This window comes from Peromyscus leucopus, chromosome 3 (assembly GCF_004664715.2).
Source record: "Peromyscus leucopus breed LL Stock chromosome 3, UCI_PerLeu_2.1, whole genome shotgun sequence".
In the NCBI taxonomy this organism is placed as follows: domain Eukaryota; kingdom Metazoa; phylum Chordata; class Mammalia; order Rodentia; family Cricetidae; genus Peromyscus; species Peromyscus leucopus.
The window spans coordinates 133,005,785-133,029,290 of NC_051065.1; the positions used below are offsets into that span (position 1 = coordinate 133,005,785).

At 42.9% G+C, this 23,506-nt stretch overlaps 1 protein-coding gene across 44 annotated transcripts in view; it reads right to left on the reverse strand.

Annotated features, from left to right (window-relative positions):
- The window catches only part of Plekha5 (pleckstrin homology domain containing A5), a 185,638-nt gene that overhangs the window by 102,399 nt on the left and 59,733 nt on the right, over positions 1-23,506 (reverse strand). The window contains exon 1 of one of the 44 annotated variants that reach the window (XM_037204032.1): positions 11,951-12,325. The exons of the other annotated variants lie outside the window; for them this stretch is intronic. The gene's annotated coding sequence lies outside the window, so the exon portion shown is untranslated. Of the gene's footprint in view, positions 1-11,950; positions 12,326-23,506 lie in introns of those variants that run through there. 44 annotated transcript variants of the gene reach the window in all.

Below are 23,506 nucleotides of genomic sequence, written 5' to 3' on the forward strand. Positions count from 1 at the left end.
ATTTCTTGCCCCTGTTGGGTCTGATGGAATTGAAGATCATTTCCTAAATGAGAAAGAACATACCTATGAGGTGTTAGCACGCCCTGTTACTGTTCTTACTAACTAAAGTGCTGGGGGACGGGCTATATGTCAAATGCGTTGCTCTGATTGGTCAATAAATAAAACACTGACTGGCCAGTGGCCAGGCAGGAAGTATAGGCGGGGCTAACAGAGAGGAGAATTGAAAGAACAGGAAGGAGGAGGGAGACACTGCCAGCCGCCGCCAGGACAAGCAGCATGTGAAGACACCGGTAAGCCATGAGCCACATGGCAAGGTATAGATTTATAGAAATGGATTAATTTAAGATATAAGAACAGTTAACAAGAAGCCTGAGCCATTAGGTCAAACAGTTTAAATAATATAAGTGTCTGTGTGTTTATTTTATAAGTCGGACTGCCAGGACTTGGCGGGACCTGGAGAGAAAACTCTCCAGCTACACTAAATAGATGGTATTTTTAAAAAGCCACTTGTGTTATGGCTAGAGAGCTGACTCAGTGGTTCAAAGTGTGTGCTGTACTAGAGTTTAGATCCTGTCACCTACACCAGGCTGCTCTCAGTTCCAAAGGATCCCACACTCTCCTCTGGCCTTGGCTGACACCCACAGACATAGCATTCTTTACATGGACATCCACAAAAATATATCAAATAAAAAATGCTGCTATCTCATACTTTTTGAATTGCACAGGTTGTAAGAGCTGGGGTTTAGGCAAATATAATTTAGGCAAATGTATAGTCCACTATGTCATGTGATTAAACCATTTCCAACAACACCTCCTGGCAGCCTGTCCCTTTCTGTGGGGCACAGTGTCTGCTGCAGTACAGTATTACGACCCCAAGCCTGTCCCTCTCTGGCTCACACCCCAGGCCCCAGAAAGCCCAGTTGCTTTTCAAGTCTCAAATCTTACAAAAAGTCTTGGCAGACTGACTTCCATTTTGGTTTACTGAAAAACTGGCACCAACTGGTGATCCCCCGATGACTACTCTTCCCATGTGGGGTGATGGGCCTTCAGACAGCATCCATACATCAGATTGGCTATCCCCTAGCCAAACTGAAGCAAGCCATTCCTTCACTCATTTATTGACTGTGTGTGTCTGTGTGGGCACACCTACCAAGGTGTACCTGGGACAGGGTGGTGGTGGTGCTCAGAGACAACTTGCAGAACCAGGCTTTTTCCTTCTGCCACATGGTCCTAAAGCCTGAGCTCAGGCTAATCTTGCTGGTCCTAGAGCAAGCTCCTAAGGCGCAGAAACATTCGTTTTGGGATAGTTCGTTATAGTAACAGATAACGTGTTCCTCCATCTTTCTCCAGGCAAACTCTTCTAGAGCCCACCTCAACCATCCTACTGAAATTGAGTTCTTAAAGGTCAATCAATAGTCTCATGATCGACAAACCAGTGGTCTAGGGATTCTTATTCTTTTGGTATCTACACAACTTTTGACACCTGGAAATCTTTACACTCTTGGACTCTGCTAAATGCTCTGTAGCACTGACCAAGGGTCTCTGGACTGACTTTCTAAATTTCCTTAAGCACTATATGTTTGTTATGAATTTTACGTATATGGGTGTTTTGTCTGCACGCACATCTGCACACCAGAAGAGAGCATCAGTTCTCTTAAGACTACAAGCTACATACAGTTGTGAGTTGCCATGTGGATACTGGGAATTGAACTCAGGTCCTCTGTGTTCTTAACTGCTAAGCCATCTCTCCAGTCCCCCATGCACATATTTCTAATCATACCCCTAAAATACCTATGTTCTGATTTAAATTCCCACCCTTTTCCACAATAGGGCTGATGACAGCAGCAACAATATCAAGCATTGTGTGTGCCTGGCTCATACTCGGCTCTTCATACAGTACATATAAAACCCTGTATACTCTATAAATACATATGTAATCTGTGCCTAAGAGTTAGCATAATACTAACTCTTCTGATACATTTTATTTGTAAGTTGAAAAATTATTGTTAAATTATCATCTGACCTTTGAAGACTCAATTTAGCCAGGAAGCCAAAACTCATGTTATATTATACATGTCAGAAATTATTGATTACCTATTCACTAGTTTTAATGACAAATATTTTAAAAACCTGTTGAAAATAAATTAAAATAAATTTCCTTATTTTAATTAATTAGCTAACTTCTTCTTTTTCTTCTTCTTCTTATATTATTATTATTATTATTTTGAGACAGGGTTGCTCTGTGTAACAGTCCTGGCTGTCCTGGAACTCACTCTGTAGACTAGGATAGCCTGGAATTCAGAGATCCACCCTGCCTCTGCCACCCGAGTGCTGGGATTAAAGGTGTGCACCACCACTGCCTGGCTAATTATTGTTTTTGAGAGAGGACTTCACTATGTAGCCTTGTCTAGCCTTGAGACTTACTTGTAATGATTAAATTTTTTAAAAAAAAATCAGCGTGTGTGCGCGTGCACATGTATGCTATGACAACTCTGGAGTTGGTTTTCTCCTTTACCTCTGTGTGGGTTTGAGAGATTGAACTCAGGTCACCAGGCTTGTGGGAGCCCACAGAGGTTTCCTAGTTGAGATCTGAGCTTGCTTTACCCAGCAGGGTTGCATAAGGGTGACCACGTGCATGGTTACCAGGTGTGTGGAAGGGTCTGCACTTGGCTGTGCGGTGTGCTTTGATCTAGCAAGGGGGAGGTCTTTTGTCTCACCCCTTGTCATTGTTATAAAAAGCCCTTTTGAAGAGTGAAGGGGCCAGTGGATTTTGATCCAGGTCATCCTGAAGCTATCCTGTGTTTCTGTCTCCTCTCTGCTGTCTTTCTATCTTTCTTATTCCTCTCTCCTCCTCATAGTAACCCTGTAGAAGGTGGGAGCTGGCCTCCCACACAGGCTTTGGGGCAAGTGCCTTTACTTGCTGAGCTATCTCACCGGCCCACAACTACTAAAATTTAAAAGGAACTCAAGAAGTAGAAGTGGGCCATTTGTATAGCTTACTTAATGATATACTCTTAGGAGGCCATAAACACATGGTTTCAAATATAGAAATGTTTTAAAGTTTTAAAAAATGCAACTTGAAGTTTCTGGTGGTGATGAGGGTAGAAGTACTATTACCCAAAGGGCTATTACACAACTCACACCATTCACATTGAGCAAAATCTTGGCTGCCAATGTGTGTGCCAAAGGCCTTATCTTCTTGCTACACTTCATGGTAGAGAACACTGAACACCTAACGTGACTAAGTGTCTATATACAGTTATAGCTCTGTATATCATGACACTCTGTATTTCACAGTAAAAAAAAAATCTTTTAACAAGTGCAAAGTGACAGGAGAGGCCAGAAACCACAAAAGAAACAGACTCCAGTAAGCAAATAAATTCCAGAGGAAAAAACAGCAAAGAAACGTGGCTGTGTCAAATGGAAGGCAGCACCTCCACAAGCAGGCTGGTGTGATCAACAGTGTCTACCTTGGGTGGGCTTTGGTGGGCTCCACACAGCACCTGGCAGTGGCCCTTCCCTCTGCATCCACTCTCTCTTCAGCAGCTAGTCTGAAAGTTCTGTCACTCTCCTCAAACCTCCTGCTCAATCACTTCCCTCAACTCCATGTTGTCTGCTCAAGAACCCAGATCTTAGCTGCAATTGTAGTTAGTACAACTGAAGGAACACAAGGGTTGCCTTCAAGTCTCCAGTTGGGAACTCACCCACAACTATGCACCACTGATCTTGGACACTTAAATAACTATCCACAGTTTTAATTCTTAGCTCTTAGTGAAGTCGAGAAAAAGCACCACAAATGAGAGATGTGCGGGTCACAACAGAAAGGAGTGGCGCTGACTTTGCCAACACTCCTGCTCTTTGCCATGAGGTTTACATTTGTTTCCAGGGGAAGGCTTTGGCCCTATTTTCTAAGGTTCGCTTATCTATTTCCTGGAGGCATGGCTAACCAGATATTACCTGCTCGCTCGCTCTCGCTCTCGCGCTCGCTCTCTCTCTCTCTCTCTCTCTCTCTCTCTCTCTCTCTCTCTCTCTCTCTCTCCTCCTTCTTCCCCAAAAGCAACTTGCCCTAAAAACAAAAGTTTCTAATAAATTTATAAAATTGTCTTTAGTAGACAAATCATACTTTCTCTCTGACCTATACATTTCAGAGATTTTTCTCAAGGAAAAGGTACAGCATCAAAGAAAATTAATAGTTTCATTTAACATGTATCTGCTTTTTAATAGACGAAGGAAAAATATCATAGTTCATGAAAGCAAGGAAAAAAGGCTCAATGATTTGTGCTAAATAGAACACAGCTATTTAACAGACACTCAAGTAGATAGTTACCACCAAACTTCTTGAACCAACCTTGAACTTCTTCCATGGAAACTCCTTTGTGCCAAATGACGACTGAGGGGAATTCTCCTGATATTCAGCCCATAGACCCAGTGTTCAAGTCTGTGACTTTATAGCTTTGTGGAGATAATCTATTTACTTCTTTTATTTGTGTATGTGGTATATGCATCTGTGGGCAGTGCCTGTGCAGGCACCACATAAAGCTCGCCATCATGTTGCCTTAAGACAGGGTTTCTCACTGAACTGAAGCTTGTCCCTTTTAGATAGGCTGGGTGGTCAGGAAGTTGCTGGGATTACAGGCGCATGCAACCATGGCTAGTTTTCTAGGTGCATGCTGGGCATTTGAAGTCAGGGCCGCATGCTTGCATAGCAAGCATCCTTACCCACTGAAACATCTACCCAGTCCCCAAAGGAGTTTCAATTTATATTTGCAAGATATCAGATGTCTCAGAATATTTTTAAAAAGATTTTGCTAGGACATGTATCTGCTTTATTATAGGTTTGCTACATTGCACATCCAATGTCTTTTGGTTAAACATGGCTAAAAAGCCATCAAGAAACCAAACTTAAGAAACCTGTTCTACCTCTATTCTCAGGGAGAGTAATACTGATCAAATAAGACTAACCTTCAGTGCTTAGATACTGGGTTATGGCAACCAACCCACCTGTGCATCTAAGCAGTTAAGGACAGAAGGCCTTGGCCATGAATCTATTAATATTTTATGTATGCCTCCTCAGAGTAAATGTGGACTGGAGAGCATATACAGTCAACAGGCTGAAAGCAAGGAAAACTGCTATTTAAGTTAGATTTCAAATTTAACAGGAATGTTAGAACACAAGCTAAGCTACAACTAAACCAAACGATCAATTTCTCAAAAAACAAACAAACAAAAAGTCCCCGGAGTGTAGACAAATTTCTAAACAGTCTTATTAAATAAAGAACATGGAGTCAAATATAGGGGTGAAAGCCTTAGAGATCAGGGAAATAGTGAGAGTCACCAACCACCTTACCACACCAGCTCTGAAGCTTCCAAAATACTTCCTGTCTAACCTGCACCTTTATTGCCTTGCTTTTCTGCCCTCTCACTGGCTCTTAGCTCAGCTACCTCACTTCCTTGTCACTGCCTGTCGGTACAGACCTCCAGGTCTCTATGGTTGGTACTGGGATTAAAGGAGTGTGTCACCATGCTTGGCTCTGTTCCCTAGTGTGTCCTTGAATACACAGAGACCCTGCCTGCCAAGTAAACGGATTAAGGGCATGTGCTACCTCTGCCTGACTTTTGTGTTAATGGCTTGCTATTTCCTCTGATCTCCAGGCAAACTTTATTTATTAACATACAAATAAAATATCACCACATTTCAGCACAAATAAACTATCACCACACTGGGGCGAGTGGGAACAGCAGAGTAGTCAACAGATACTTTACTGACAAGCCAAAGGCTTAAGATTCTAGTAAACATGGAATAAAGGTTGTTTTTCAACCTCCCTCGCAGAATTCAGGATATCAAGAAAGAAATCAAAAATCATGAGAAAGAGAAAAGGTTAAGCACTCAAAGTTGGAGAGAAGGGAGGTATGCACACATATAGCTGAAGAACTACTGAGGATTATGGAATATACTGCAATTCAAATACTTTTATAAAAAATTATTTAATATCTTACAGGTATGGGTATTTTGCCTGCATGGCTATCTGTGTACCATGTGCACACCTGGTATCCTTGGAGGTTTCTGGAGTTACAGATGGTTGCTAATCACCATGTGGGTGCTGGGAATCAGATCTGGGTCCCTCTGCAAGAGCAGGCATTTGTCCAGGCCCCAGTTTACATCATTTTAAAGGCTAGACTCCAATGAAAATTGGTGGCAGATGTGTAAGGAAGCACGCAGACAGCTAGTCCAGTGGAAGAGTCACTCCAGACACTCCAAAACTGGAGAGAGCCTTTTTGATTCTAAGAGCAGAAGAGAGGCAGGAGAATGAGATTCACATCTGGCAAGAAAAGGGGGTTCTGAATGCCTTATAAACCCAGAATTACTGGAGGCAAGCAGCTCTGGAGCTTGAGGTGACCTTCAACTGTGCAGCCTGGGTAACAAGATCATCTCAAAAACCAAAACAAAGCCAGAGAAGGTTACTGTCCTCACTGGGGCTTCCATTTTTCTGTTAGCCCTTACTTTTTGTCTCTAACTTTATTACGATTGTTACAGTGCTCGAGTGTGGCGATGAGCACTGTGGAGGTGAGAGGACAACTTTCTGGAGTCGTTCCTCTCCTTCCACCTTTCTGTGGACTGCAAGAATCACACTTGGGGCCAGGCTTGTGCATCAAGCAGCTTACCACCGGCCCACCTGGCTAGCCCTGCTCCTCACCCGTTGTTTCTCAGGGGGAGGACTCCTAAGGAAACGGCTCACACCCAACTGAGAATGTGAAGAGGGATTATGCAGACACAGACTCACATGAGCAGGGAATATTCTGTTTTCTATTTCTGTAACAACACACCAAAGGCTGATACTACATAAGGAAAGAGATTAATCTGGTTTAGTGTTTTAGAAGCTCAAAGTCTAAAGGACCCCATCTCTTAGGCCACTGATGAGAACCTCCCGAGGATGAGACTACGTGGTAGGAGCACTTGCAGAGATCACGTGACAAAACAGAAAGTGAGGAATTCAGGGGCCAGGCTATTCTTTTTATAGCAACCCATTCTTGTGCCAGAGTCCAATGAAAACTCCACCAACCCCAGAGATGGTCTCATCCTTCATTCACTAGATCAAACCTTTAAAAGCTTCACCCTCAACAGCCTTCCACTGTGGATCAAGCCTCTACCTAGCACATGAATGGAGAACACACTCCAACCACATTCGACCACAGAATTTGGTTTACTGAAGGATTCATATGGGAAAAGTAAAGATCTATAAATGTGCAGAATATCAAAATGACCTCAAGAAAAAGAAATGATGAAACAGCTATAATGCAGAAAGCGTCCAGATGAAAAGCACGAAAGAGCTATATTACAGACAAGCTGACACACTAAAGAACACCATCAAAACCTGAGGCCACTCCAGACTGAGGTTAGGCTGCACGTGCATTTTCGGTGTGGTAAGGGGCCAGCTGTTGTTACTGGCTTACCTAGAGTTAGGTTAAGTAGTCGCACATTTGTGATGAACCCATGTGGTGGTTTGAATGAGAATGGTCCTCATTCGCTCATATATTGGAACACATTGAGTATCCAATCATTTCAGTTTGATTCTTAATTGTTTTAAAAAGACAGCAATCTTCACAAAAAAGAGAAACAACCTCTCCCAAGAAACTGTAAGTTTTTTAAATGAAGTTATTTGTTGCTCTGGACAAAAAACATAAAGCAAAAAAATCTAATTCAATATACATCAGTGGTAGAATGTTTTTCCAACATATGCCGAGAACTGGCTTCTAAAGCTTGCCCCAAACAAAATGAAACCAAACAAATCTACATTTAGTGAATACCAACCACACATCAGCCTGTTCAGTTCCACTAGTTGAGGAATTCATACTTGCCTAAATATTATTTTAGTTAACATGGTTTTTATAGTAGTACAAAAACATCTGGGTTTAAAAATAAAAAAAACTGCCAGGCGGTGGTGGCGCACGCCTTTAATCCCAGCACTTGGGAGGCAGAGGCAGGCAGATCTCTGTGAGTTCGAGGCCAGCCTGGGCTACACCAAGTGAGTTCCAGGAAAGGCGCAAAGCTACACAGAGAAACCCTGTCTCAAAAAACCAATAAATAAATAAATAAATTAATTAATTAATTAATTAAAAAAAAGAAGTTGAGGGCTGGAGAGATGGCACAATAGCCAAGCACATGTTCTGCTCTTCCAGAAGATGTGAGTTCAGTTCCCAGCACCCACACTAGGCAGTTTATAACCACCTACAACTCCAGCTCCAGGGCATCTGATACGACTGTCGTCTGTGGTATCTGAACTCATGTGCATTTTTTGTTTGTTTTTAAAGTCAGGGTCTTATATAGCCCAAGCTGGTCTTGAAGCTGTCATATAACTAAGGATGGTCCTCCTGCCTCCCAAGTGATGGGATCACAGCTGTGCATCAGAACACCTGGCTAAATATGAGTGAAATTCAGTCAAAAACCTTTTTAAATGTTTCTATTGTTCAGATCACAGCTAGAGCACAGAGGTGTTTAGAAATTACTCTAGAAAGTTAACACAGAACCAGGTCTGGCGATAATTTTAGCACTTAGAAAGTAGATGTAGAAGGATCAAGAGTGCAAGGACATCCTTGACTACATGAGATCCTGTCTCAAGAGCCAAATAATAATAATAATAATAATAATAATAATTTCAAAATAAAGCTGGCTTTAAAAATGGAGACTCTTTTCAACATTATCCTGTTCACAATGTTTTGTTCATTTTTTGGATCAACTGTTATTAAAATATCCTAAGTAGGAGATGGAGAGATGGTTCAGTGGTTAAGAACATCTGTTCCTGCAGAGGACCTGGGTTTGATTCCCAGCACCCAATGTCCACAACATTCATACATAATTCCTGTTCCAGGAGATTCCACACCCTTTTCTAATTCTCAAGCACAAGACATGTATGTAGTACACAAACATACATTTGAGCAAAATACTCATACACATAAGTAAATCTAATAGAATAAAACACCCTAAGACTATTGCTTATAAGTCAGTATGTTTGAGAACTGGAGAAATGGCTTAGCAATTAAGAACACTGACTCCAGAGGTCCTGAGTTCAATTCCCAGCAACCACATGGTGATTCACCATCATCTCTAATGGGATCTGATGCCCTCTTCTGGCATGTAGGCATACATGCAGATAGAGCACTCGTACACACAAAATACACAAATAAAAATTTTAAATAAATTAGTATGCTTTTGTGAGATTGGCTTCTTAAATAAGATAGCTAATATTTTTAATTATGTAATTGTTTGGAAAGGAAATTAAGGTAACATTTATTTAATCAACTCTCTTGCTGCTAACACCAGTTTAAAATATAAAATTTGATTCTCACATATTAAAAGATTATTGACATTTCTGTTCACAGTTGGGGAGGAGGCGGGGAGAGACCAGTGAATTGAAGACATGCACGTGAAGTTACAAATGGCAGGAAATGGATCAGGGCCAGGTCTACCAGATCATAAAGGCTACTTACTTTCTTACTACAAATGATGTCTTCTGAAAATTTGTTTTTCACAGGAGTAATATGAGAACTGATCTTTTTCTCCTCAAAAGCCAGATCTGACTATCTATTGCTCAAGTTGGCCTGGAGAGCCTCTGCCTTCAGAGCACTGGTTTCCAGGTGTGCTCACTACATAAGACTAAGAGGACCAAGAGAAACAGAAATGTGTAAGAACTGTAAAAATCTCTACTTGGTCACCATTTCACGGCATGATCCTGACATAGTATTTGTTGTCTAGGCTTCTAACTGGCTTCCAAAAAAATATGTGATTTTTGCACAAACCCTGGTCAGGACAGTGCACACCTTTTAAGAAAGCAGTTTTAGCATGTTACTCTGGCCCTATTAGCTAAGGCTCAACATGCACATTTCATCTCGAAACTCTTCCTCTGTCAGGCAGCCTCATACTTCCACAATGAGAAGAGCTCCTGTTTGCATTATCAGAATACTTGCCAAATGTTTAATGGCGTATAAAGAAAATTATTCTAGGGGAAAATAAGTTCCTGAGCAGGATGGAAAAGGCCACGTTCTGTATAAAAAGCCTTGATAGCTTGCTTTTTTCAAATTGACTACAGGGCCCATCATCACACAGGCTTGAACACTCAGGAGTCGCCAGCACTGGTGAGTCTCACAGAGGCTGAGTGAGTCTCCCTGAGTCGGGAGATGAACACACCGGCTTGACGATGAACAACCCATCTATGCTACCCTTCAGAACCAGGCAGTCATTGTCATCAGCAACCTTCTCTCCATATTCCTCTTCTTGCATCTTTCCCACTGTTTCTGAGTGCTAAAAAAAAAAAAAAAACCAAGTCTCCCTTCCATTGAAGAGCCAGAATGCTCTATAATCTACAATAACGCTAAATAATACAATGCTCTATTATGATTAAATTAAATGCTCTATAGGATTAAATATATAAATTAACTTTGAAATCAACTGAGGTTTACACATTTTGTTCATCTGAAATACTCAGAGAAAAGAAGTTAGCAAAACACATAAAAGCAGAACTGGTTAGCGTCTCATAGCAGCCATGGGTTATGGTCCTGCATCCAGGCACAGTCCAGGCAATAAACACTTTAGACACCTTAAAGAACTTGCTATTTACACAGCAATGACTTCCACTAAAAATAAAGTGCAGACAAATGATAGTTGTGATGCTCAAGGTCATGAGGTGGAGCCAGTGTTGAGAAACAGGACAGATTTCTTGAGCACCTCACCCATTCCCATGTCTAACTGCTAACCTCCTCGTTATGAATTTTCAAGCTTAAATGTACACCCACCTCCTTCCCATGTGCCAATCCTGGAAAATGGCACAGTGGGGGCAGTTCACAAAACAGAGGTATTTTAGGAAAGCATCATGTAACTGCCTGGCACGTGATGGCACTGAACATTCAGTATTCTCCCCACATGTTCTCTCTAGAGCTCTTCAAAGTACCTTCTAAGCCTCAAATTCCCGACCCGGCATTCGTATGTACAACACGATTTTCCCTAAGGTAAGACATATGGTAATTTATGCTTTCTCTCAAAATCTCCCAAAGCTACAGCACACACCCCAAGCTCAAAGATGGAATTTTAATCTTTAGAATACGCCAAAGACTTGGTCATCAATTGTATCTATTCCAGACGGTGAAGCCAGTGCTCATTAAAAAAACACTAGTAAAAGATCATAAACATTACCTGCTATCTCAAGAGTAAAGTCCGTAAAAGCATAATGACACATCCCTCTTTCAAGTTCTAAAACAAACACTTTGGATTAAAAATATTAGAAACTACTTAAGTTTATCTTCCTAGCAAGCACCATAGTGAGTTTAAAGAACTAAAAACAGCAAAGTGTTCTTCCAAATACTTCCATAGTTAATGCAAAGCTAAAAACAGAACTGATTCCAAACAAGGATATGGGATTGCAGTACACTTTACAACGTGTTGCCGTTTTCATTTTACTTCAAATAATTTTAAATGACGAGCTGTATTGCAAGTCAAACTTTTATGTCTGAACCACCTAGTTAATATGTACATGACTGTAAATACCCTTCCTTTCATTAAATAACTGATCTCATGCTAACAGGCCTTACCTATTACTTTAGCAAATACAGTATAGAACTGTAGCAAAAGTCGTGACTTGACTATAAAGCAAGAACAGTGAAATTCACGAATGCTAAGCTGCCTGAGCGGAAAAATCCTGGTCTCAGCACACAGTTCTGCCAGCACTGCCAGGAGCAGTCACACACGTGGAAGGCACAGCAGGCACGGGGAGGCACTGCCATGGCTGTGGGTGAGCTTGGCACCTCAGAAAGGCACTGGCGATGTCCAGAAAGGATGAGAGTTCCTCTAGACCGTAGTAGCTAAGTCACTAGCCACCCAGTGTCAGCTCAGCACAGAACAAGCTGCAGCCCTAAGTAAGGCACAGCCCACAGGGACAGACAGAGTAAAGCACTCGCTCACCAGGCAGTCTCTTGCTAACGAAGCTGGGCTCTGCTCTTCTTCTGCTCTCGTCCCGGGCTTCTGCTTTCTGCAGAGTGATGCCACCGTGCTCCCTCCTGCCCTTCCCACCAGAAGCTGAAGCACACCGCAGTCTTCCGGAACGGGTCTCTCCTATGAGCATGCTCGGTATCTTACTTAAATGACTTGGTATCTCAGCACGCCATGACCTACTTCCAAACAAACTCAGAGAGCTGCACACTCCAAGATCATCCACTGTAATCACTACACACAGCTGCCAAATGTTAACTGGCCAGACTTGAACTCTGAGGTTTTGGTGCCTCATTTAACTTGATGTGACAAGAACTACTTCTATATTTTTATTAGAACACACCCTTACACTTCAATATTTTTAAAGATTTATTTTCTTTTTGAATATGTGTCTCTGTGTGTGGGTCTGTGCGGGTGAGTGGAGGAAAGAGGCTTAGACTTCCCTGGAGCTGAAATGACAGGCATCTGTGTGCTGAACTGGGTCTCCTGCAAGCACAGCAATGCTTACGGGCTGGGCCATCTCCGGCCCCAGGTATCAATACTCAACCGTCAATACAATAGACCGAGATGCTGGCATAAAGTGCAATTTAAAGACATCTAATATGTGACCCCACACATAAATACGAGCGCTGACAAAGCAAACTCGAATCCACTGAACCCCGCAGCTGTCCGTCTTCCTGCCTATCCAGCAGCAGCACGACCGTGACTAGGTGCTGCTGCTGCTGTGCATCACTGCTGCTTCCTCTTTATTCCCAACCCTACCCACATGGGCTCAGCTGTTTCTTTAGCTTTCTCTATACAAGTGTTTATTCTCTGAAGAAGTGTTTAATGCTCTTGTGTGAAGAGCAGTGAGCTGAAAAGCTGCTATATATTTGTGTCAATGTTTGCTATCCTCAAATTAAAGTTGATTTTTTTTCTAACCTACAGATTATATAATAACATTATAGATGATGTTGCACAACAGCAGGTATGACCCAAATATTGCTAAGAAAACAGGATTTTTAAATTTTTTCTTTTTCTTTTTTTTGGGTGTGTGTGTGTCCTTGATGACATGGAACTCAGAGTTCTGCCCACTCAGTGCTGAGATTAAAGGTGTGTGCCATCACTCTAAGCAAAATTGCTTAAAGAACAAGTTTTACAAAAATGGCAGGAAACCATGAGTTTACACATACATATTTATATCAGAACATAAATCATTTGCCTTGGTTTGCTGGCTAAGCTGTAGCAACAGCCATGAACTTAGGGGTGATGGAGATTTATCTCATTTCAATCCCCATGAAGAAACCTGGCACACAGTCCAACAAAACCCAACCACAAAACTCTTCATACTCACTTCCCATTTCCCTCTGGGCAGATAAGCAGAAACAGGAAGTATTTGTAGGAAGTGTCTGTACACTGAACACGCACAAAGATGAAGGCATCGAGCCTCTGGTGGAGCAAAGCTAATGCCATCATTAAATGGGCACATATGCTAATCAGTGCTTTTTACTTCATCACAGCCCTTTTTGTCACAAAAATTGAAATACTACCCTACAATCCCAGCACGAAGAAGTCAGAGGCAGGAAGATTGTGAGATTGAGCCAGTCTTGGCTATACAGCAAGTTCAAGGCCAGTAAGAGGCAAGTAAGGAAATGCTGCCTCAAAATAAATAAATCGAGAACTGAGGATGGAGAGCTGGCTCAGTGTACTTGCAAAGGAACCAACCTTGGTTCCCAGCACCCATATCCCGAGGCTCCCAAACTGCCTCTAACTCCTCGTACAGGTCTCTGTGGGCATCCACATTCAAATGCACATATCAACACAGACATATATACATATACATAATCTGAAATACTTTTTAAAAATCAAGGACTAAAGATATAACTTGGATAGAGTGCTTGCTAGCTTCTGCAAGGCTCTGGGTTTAACCCTCAAACAGAGAAAAGTGTATGGAACCCACATTTAATTTCAGCACTTTCCCAGGGAAAACTGTTAATTTCAAAGAAAACTACCAACAAAACATTTTCTTCAACATCCTTACTGCCAAAGAGCTTTGGAGCTTTAGGTTTATGGATAGCTACAGAACATTCTATCTTTAAAAAAAAAAAAGCCGAGGAAGAGAAAGAACAAAGGATAAAAGCAGGTACCAAGAGTCACACAACAGGGCTGGAGAGATGGCTCAGCGGTTAGGAACACTGACTGCCCTTCCAGAGGTCCTGAGTTCAATTCCCAGCAACCACATGGTGGCCCACAACCATCTACAATGAGATATGGTGCCCTCTTCTGGAGTGCAGACATACATACAAACAGAACATTGTATACATAATAAATAAATCTTTAAAAAAAAAAAAAGAGTCACACAACAGATTGAAAGTCTAGAGGAAATGCAGAAAACTTTGTGATGAGGGAAGCTCCTTGAGTTTTTAGAGGGTAAAGTTCTGAAATGCCTAGATGACTGCTAGGGTATGGAGAGAAAGGAGAAGCAAACTGCCAGGAGTGAGGCCAGGGCCTGCACAGAGCCCGGGAACCTATGTGGGGACTTGAGTAGTGACACTGGCTGCTGAGCAAAGACGGTGACTAGGAAGAGAAAACAAGCTAATCATTCTAAGAAGGAATCTGGAAGCAGATAGCAAGCATCCTGCACTCTGAACAACGCAAGTCTGGAAAAAAAGAAGCGCGCGCGCACACACACACACACGAAAAAGGACAGATATAAAAGAGGCAACTCAGGCAACATGAGCACAGTCCTGTTCTCTTTCATTTCATCCTTTACATCTCTCCACACGACTCCACTTCCCTTCGGCGTGATTTTCCCCTCTCTTATACATTTCACAGTAATTAGAGGTCTTTTTTTGTTTTTGTTTGAAATAGGGTTACACTATGTAGCCCAGCAGGCTGTGAGTTTGTGACTGCCCAATCTTTAGATAGTAGAATCACAGGTGCACAATGCCATGCTTCCTCTTGTTTTATGAATCTCTATGTTATATAATCATTTTTTAATTGACTGGCTTACCCTTTCTACAGCAAAGCCCGAAACAAACATTTCCTAATAAGAATGAATGCTTACAGAATTCAATAAAGATATCATCCTTTTCTCTGACAATTACATGTTCTCTGAAGACATAAATATATCTGTTTTTTTTTCTTTTTTTTTAAAAAAATTTGACACTTAACCAACAGTGGGGACAGAAGGACCGAGAATGAAAATGAACACATCAGCTTTTCGCCATTGAGACTGGACCTTCTATGCCACCCAGGCTAGCCTCAGGCTCATGTTCTCCTGTTTCATTTTTCTGGGTTGGATGACAGGCATGCACCCCTATGTCCAGCCTCCACAAGTTTTGCCTGCAATCTGTTGTATTTCTAGAGCAGCGTTAGGCTCACAGTCAAACTGAGCGGAAGACGCAGATCTCCCATCCTTCCCTCCTGTGCATGGCTCTCACTGAGACATTACTCCCTCCACAGTATGTTGGGACTCACGCTTGGTGCTGCTGTGTGCTGTATTGGCGAATTCTCATACTACAATTTGTTGTTATTCTGTTTACCAAAGGATTGCAGCAGAGCCATCTGGGGTAGCTGAGGAACTTTAGAAAACATGCACACGCTCACACACTCACTCACTCACTTCAGAAGTCTCCCACCGTCTTTCTGTGTGAAGCCACACGTTGTGGAGAAACTCCTTAAACTGAGGTTCTGAGAGAGGGAATCCTCAAGAGTTAAGCACTGTCTGAACCTTGTGAAGTACTGTGAAGTTTCCAATAATGTGAACAAACCAGCCATTGGGGACTAGAGCCCTTGGACTCCCTGACTGACAGTCCTTGGACCTGCCCTAGTACCGCTGCTGTCTTGTGTGAACGGCTACAGCCAGATAACCACGTGTACTGCCATCACGCCGATACAAAACCCCACAACACCTTGAAGAAGCTATAGTCTGTCTACAGTTGCTTACTGCTAAAGAAAACCTCCTATCCTAGCTATGGCTTTTCAAAACAGCTTGTGCTAGACCTTTCAGCCACCACAAGCTTTTGTGAACTCCGGATGACCCTGCAGCCTTGCCCACTCAATCTTAAAGCCTGGAGCAATAGGCCTCTAGCTTGGAGCCCACCAGTCTCAGGCACTCGGGCGGGGGGCATAGCCAGGCCTGGGAGAGCTTCTTCTCCTACCCACAAACCCTAGCCAGCTGATGAAAGACTCCAGTTAAGCACTACTAGTTTCTCTGGTTAACAGTCACTGCTCTGGCAGTGTACTAGTTCACAGATGGAGGAAAATAAACAAACAGCTGAAATACAACACGGCAGAGTTGGGAAGGAAGTACTGTAGGGAAAGAACAGTTTTGAACAGGGCAAAGCCACACTGCATGGATTCCTGGAGCAAGCCTGACAGAAAATTAAGATATTCACAGACAAAAGAAGCCAAGTGTTTCAGCAGAAGAACACAAAGGCACACGTGGGCACTGTGCATGCACGCATGTGTTGGTGATCTAGGGCAGCGGTGGAGTGGGCGGGGTGGGAGCAATGCAAGAGGTCAGGAGAGCAGGGAGAACTTAGGAAGGGCTTCCAAAGTGATCCTGGTGTTCTCTGCATGCAAGCATTCCAGAGGTACTTGCTGTTTTTTTTTTTTTTGATAATTTATTTACTTTATGTGCACTGATATTTTGCCTGCATGTATGTCTGTTGATGTCGGATCCCTGGAAGGTACAGAGTTACAGGTAGTTGTAAACTGCCACGTGGGTTCTGGGAATTGAACCCAAGTCCTCTGGAAGAACAGCCAGTGCTCTTAACCACTGAGCCATCTCTCCAGCCCTGGTACTTGCTGTTTTAAGCAGGGGAATGACACTCTTACTCTGGTGGTGACTCCGAGAGGGTGGAGGGAGAAAGACCAATGATGGATGGTGCACACATCAGTATGATGTCATTTACAGGAGGGTTTACAGCTGTGCCACGGGGAAAAGGCAAGGGGAGAACAATCCGTTGGGAGGTTGTACATGCAGTCAAAAGGATACGCTGCTCAACTGTGGAACGTGGATACAGCAAAGGTCTTGGCTGGGGTGACTGACGGGGTAGTGAGCCCACTTAGGCAGAGACAGGTGCTACAGACAGCTACAGGGATGCTTTTGTTTTGTTTTGTTTTTTTGAGACAGGGTTTCCCTGTGTAGTTTTTGGTGCCTGTCCTGTATCTCGCTCTGTAGACCAGGCTGGCCTCGAACTAGATCCGCCTGGCTCTGCCTCCCGAGTGCTGGGATTAAAGGTGTGCGCCACCACCACCTGGCTACTGGGATGCATGCATTTAAGAGAGATTGAGTTCAGTGAGTGAGTTTAGAACGTTGACAACCACCTGATGATACCTAATATTAGGCAGGAGATACATATGTAGGGCTAAAAAAGAAATCAAAAACCAATGATTCAAAGGCACAGAAAAGCAAAAGCTAGGCAAAGAACCTCAGAAGGAAGACCAAAATAACAGTCACCCACCGGGAGTAAGACTGAGACATCCAAGGAGGGGGGCTTCAGAAGTGGACCCTGCCGAGGACAGGGCGGACAGCAGAGCAGGCTGGAAAAGGAAAAGGACTCACTGGTTTCTAAGAAGGCACAGCTATGGGTTTGAAAGCAGCCCAGAGAGGGCGGGGGCACTAAGTTCCGGCCAGGGACCCACTGATGAAAGGCACTGACTTACTGAGTGTTTGTGTCAGGCACTGCCTGTAACCCTCATAAAGATTAACATTTACACCATAAACAGCCTCATGTGATGATAACTATCAGAAAATAGAAACACGGAGCCCTGAGGAGGCACTAACGTTCACGCAGGCAGAGGCAGCAGAGCTGTAGTGCGCTCCATACACTCTGACTAGCAGTCGGTGCTCCACAACACCGACTTCTTCCCACAGCACTGCTGCACTGCTGCACTGCTGCACTGCTGCTAATGCTCCCTTGGAAAGGGCAGTAAGCAGTGGCCAGCATTTACTGAACGATTCAAATGCACAGTTTCGTTTAATATTGATGCTACCTCCATGCAACTGGCCCTGTCACTAATCTACTGCCTCACAGATGCCACACGGTGTGAGAGGAACTGGACTTTAGACCCAGCAGCAAGCTCACAGAGGAGGCAGAACTGTTAGAAGGACCTGTGGTGAGCAAGAGGCCCCGTGAACAACTCAGGGTCTGCTTAGTGTGACTGCGGTGTGACGTTCATTCTACACAATCTACTAACAGGATCAGGCTGTGCACCACTTTCACCAGCACAGTACCATTCCTCAGAGCCCCACCTGCGGCCAGCCACTCCTTCCACATCCAGCCCTGACACCCGCTCATCTGTGCTCTGTCCCCACACTTTGCTTTCATGGAAAATCTCAAACAGAATCATATGATATGCAGTCTATATGTCTATCTTCTTTTAGTTAATAGTTTATCCACAGTGTACTACCAGCTAGTGTTTTCTTCTGACTTCGGGTAGTATTCTGTTGCATTCATACTGCCCATTTGTTACCCCTCTAGTGCGTCTGAGCAGGAGATGGCATCCATGTCCATTCTGAGGCTCTGAGGAATAAGGACACTATGAACATCTTAGCACACATCTTTGTGCAGACGAGGTACAGTCCTGAGAAGATGGACGGGAGTAGCATCACTCAATCACGCTCATAAGTAACTTTGTCAGAAACTGCCAACTTCTTCATTGCTGCACATTTCCACACCATCCTAAGAGTGCTCCTGCTACCCACCAGAGTAAGAGTGCTCCTGCTACCCACCAGAGTAAGAGTGCTCCTGCTACCCACCAGAGTAAGAGTGCTCCTGCTACCCACCAGAGTAAGAGTGCTCCTGCTACCCACCAGAGTAAGAGTGCTCCTGCTACCCACCAGAGTAAGAGTGCTCCTGCTACCCACCAGAATAAGAGTGCTCCTGCTACCCACCAGAGTAAGAGTGCTCCTGCTACCCACCAGAGTAAGAGTGCTCCTGCTACCCACCAGAGTAAGAGTGCTCCTGCTACCCACCAGAGTAAGAGTGCTCCTGCTAGCACTAACAGCCTTGCCAATGGGCTTGGGGGCCATTTGCAATTCCCTGATGTCTGATGACACTGTTTATTAGCTATGTGTGTAAGGTTTTTGTTGTTGTTGTTGTTGTTTTGGTGGAATGTGGCTGGCATCTTGGTCTACTTAAAAATTGTCTTATGAAATCTGGGCATTCTTACAATTGAGGATCAATTCCTTGGCAGAGAAGTGATTACACTTCTAGTCAGTGACTTGTTTTGTGCTCTCTCGAGTGTCTAATTACATAGAGCAGAAGCCTGAAACTTATTTAAGTACAATATCAATTTTTTCTTTAATGACTTTTAGCATGTAATAAAATTTTATAAGCTTTGTCATTTTTGTTATTAACTTAGGTCAACGATCCATTTGTAGTAAGGTTTTGTTTATGATGTCAGTGTTATACAGACCTATGGAGTTTTGTTTTGATTTACATATGGCTTTCCAGTTAGTACAGCATCCATGGGAAAAAAATTATCCTTTCTTCACTGAATTCCTCTGGCATCTTCATTAAAATTTTCCCCTTGGTTTTGGAGAGCAGAAGTAATAATGAAAGATAAGAAAAATAAAGCAGGATGTAGACAGGCTTGGGTCGACAAGGTAGAAAAGGGCTAATGAAGCTAACCCGGGACAGTTTTTTCTCTCCTAGGGTAGTTCAGTGATCTGCTCAGAATGGAGGAAGCGGAACGAGACAAGCTCTTGAGGACAGTAACCAAAGCTTTGGAACTGCTCTTGTGGGGAGCCACTGACACCCCACAACCAGCTCAGACAAGCCATTTTCTACACCAGCTTTGCAAACTGACAAACTCCCAGGCCTGGACTCAGACTCAGGGACTTCCATTAAGTTTTATATTCCCAGAAAGAATAGGAGAAAAGGACAAGAAGATTTTCAATTAACTTGTGCATACAGTTTGAGACTACATGTAAACAGACCTTAGTTATAAAGCACAGGAAGAGTTACACTCTCTCCAAAGAACTCTAGTTGGGAATGTACTTCTAATGGTTTCTGTGGCAGCAGCCTCACTGATGTTTTCCACTGGTATTGACATTTGAATGTACTTCTCCCAATGGTTTCTGTGGTTAGCAGGCTTACTGATGTTTTTCACTGGTATTTAACATTTAGAGGGCCTTGGAGTACAAATATATCAAATTTCAAGTAATCACAGTTGACTACTGAGCCATTAGTTGGGAGCCCTCAAGATCACACTGTCATATATTTATGAGAAAAAGTCTGAAGAAATTCTAACCAACCAGGGAAGGAGACACTGGCAGAAGGATCTTGAAAATGTGCTTTACCGCTTTCTCACCCAGGGCTTCACAGGCAGTAGGTAGAAAAAAAAGGGAAGTAATCTGATTTTTTAAAATATTCATTTTGAATAACCACCAAAATTTAGAACTTTTCAACTATACATTGTAGCTACAGTTTTCCTGCCTGGTCCACAGTCTGGACAAATCTTTGTCACCTGCCAGTCCCACAGCCGCTCAGACCCAACCAAGTAAACACGGAGACTTATTTTGCTTACAAACTGTATGGCCGTGGCAGGCTTCTTACTAACTGTTCTTACAGCTTAAATTAATCCATTTCCACAAATCTATACCTTGCCACGTGGCTTGTGGCTTACTGGAGTCTTCACATGCTGCTGGTCATGGCGGCAGCTGGCAGTGTCTCCCTGCCTCAGCCTTCTGCTTCCCAGAACTCTCCTCTCTCCTTGTCCCACCTACTTCCTGCCTGGCCACTGGCCAACCAGTGTTTTATTTATTGACCAATCAGAGCAATTTGACATATAGACCGTCCCACAGCAATACATCAAGAAATCCAGGGGCTAAAGAGATGGCTCTGTGGTAAAGAATGTGTACTGCTCTGCCAGAGGCCCCAAGTTTGCGTCCTGGCATTTCACACTGGGTAGCTTATAAGTGCCTCTAACTCCAGCTCCAAGGCATCATATGCCCTCTTCTGGCCTCTGTGTGGAGTACACACACACACACACACACACACACACACACACACACAAAATTAAAAATAATAAATTAAACCTCTCTCTTTTAAGGGGCTGGAAAGGTGACTCAGCGGTTAAGAGCACTTGTTTTTGCAGAGGACCTGGGCTGTTTCCAGCACCCACATGGCGGTTCACAACCATCTCTAACTTCAATTTCAGGGGATCCAATTCCTTCTTCTGACCACCAAAGATACCATGAAGCATGCATGTGGTACATAGACACATATGCAGGCAAAACACACATAAAATAAAATGAATAAGTCTAAATTTTTTTAATAAAAGAAAATAAGCCCTGTGGGTTGTTAAATGGGAGGGAGCAGTAACAAGATCTTTTGAGGGGTCACATAAATTTACAGGGGTCTTTGGCAGAGGTATGAATTCTACATAATAAATTCACTACTGACAAAAAATAATTGCAAATTTTAAAATACATTTCATAAAATAAGCTTAAATATACCATTGACTTTTACTGTAGCAATACACCCTTAGCATCTACTTAGCATGTGGCAAGATAATGAATAGACCTAATTATACATTATTTTGGCATTTAAAAACCCTCAAGCTTCACTAGAAAAATAAAAAGCATACAAGACAATCTTGCTTCTGAATAAAGGTATAAGAGAAAAAATATTTTTTAAATATTGCTTTATGCAAGTGAAAAGAAAAGCCAGGGTTGGGACAGCACTATTATTACTTTCTGCTAAGAGACATTATAATAATTACTTAGTACCCTCTCCCTCCAATCAGAAGTTGCATTTTTATTCCGTTCTGCTAAGAATATTGTTAATCAGATGACTAGAACTTTACCTTAAGTATTACAGAAGTCTACTACTGTTAAAAGGAGTTTGTTCCCTTGTTCATTCAGTCCACAAATGTGTGCTGAACATTGACAAACACTCTTGTGGCAAACACTCTTGTGCACGTGGAAGACGCGGCACTAAAGAAGGAGCCTGTCTTGGGGAGCTTACACCCGCACAGGGAGGAACAGAATACACTACAGAAAAGTGATGCGGAAGCAAGATGCTATGTTGACTGAGCGTGGAAGACTGGGGAGAGCCCCAAGGAGCAGTGATTAAGCACCGACTTGATGGCACACAAATGGGGGGGGTGTCTAGATGGGGCAAGCTAAATTTAGACTCTAAGCTTGGCGTTCTCAAGAGAGGAAAGAAGGCATGTATCTCCAAGCACAGTAGGGTGAGAGAAATGGTCAGCAGGTGAAGTCTGAGATGCAGGAAGTCAACGATTACTGTGGATTGTTAGGCCAGGCAAGGAACTGGGAAGCAACAGGAAAGCTGCTGAAGACTGGGAAGATCTGACCAAGACTTTCACACTTTAAGGAGATGAAGACATGCTTGGCTGCAGTGTGGGCAATGGAGCAGAGCTGGGGAAGCCGAGAGGCGACAGTAGTTGGAGAGCTGGTGCACAGATGGCAGGTATGGAAGGAAGCACAGGAAGGCATACCTGGGGTACTCCAGAAGGGGGAAATGTCAACTGGGCCTACCAATAGGAGGTACAGGGTTGCGGGTAAAGAAAAGAGAGAAAGGATGTTTGCAAACCTTGCAAAGTTGTCTTCTAACTGACTCCACGAGACACTATGTGTCAGTGCCCATGAGGTCAGGGAAGGGATGGGGGTGTAGATGTACGGGTGACTGGCTGGTATATGGCACGTGAAGGACCTTGGAAATAATGAATTTACAAAAAGGTTCAATGACTGAATTTTACTGGAACTAAACTTAAACTCAGATGCAATAAAATATCACTTAAGGTCACAGGAAGAACAAAAAACAACGCCCTTTTAAATCTAAAACAAGATGGATGTAAAACATTTTAGTCATCTCAATTAGCATAGGCAAGACAAACACCAGATGGTCATTAGGCAAAATTATGTAAACAGTGACCAAGACGACAAGATGCAGAAGTCAAGAGAGAGTAAAGTCTACCTAGCTGTGAGCATAGCATGTGGCTGCTGGAGACCCTGAGGCTGAATGAGGGCATTACTGTGGAGGACAGGGTAAACACATGCTACCTGTAGTGAAAAGGTGGGCACGGAGCAGGACACGGTGACAGTGTAATTAAGGCTCCTTTCACCTTCTGTGCCATATGATGTATCAGCAGGTTAGTTACGTATCGGCAGTGAAAATAAAAGGGAGGATATAGAAAGGAAGGGCTGGAGAAAGACAAGGTGCCTAGATCAGCAATGAGGTTTCACACTCAAGTTCTAGTTTGGCTACTTGCAAAAGACTCTTCAAGGTTTGGTTTGTTCATGTGTTGAATGGGAAGAACACTATTCCTTATTTTATGGGGTTACAAACATTAAATGAACTCATGTTTAAAAATTAGCCAGTATAGTTTAAATGCCCAACATATCGTATCTATTTTTATGTTTTGAAATTAAAATGCTAAGATAAAATTAACTCTCCTTTAAAGAATTTAAATTTTTTGTTTTGTTTTTGAGACAATGTTGACATACAGCCTAGGCTGGCCTCAAAGTCTTGATCCTCCTGCCTCCAGCTCCCGAGTGCTAAGACTACGGAA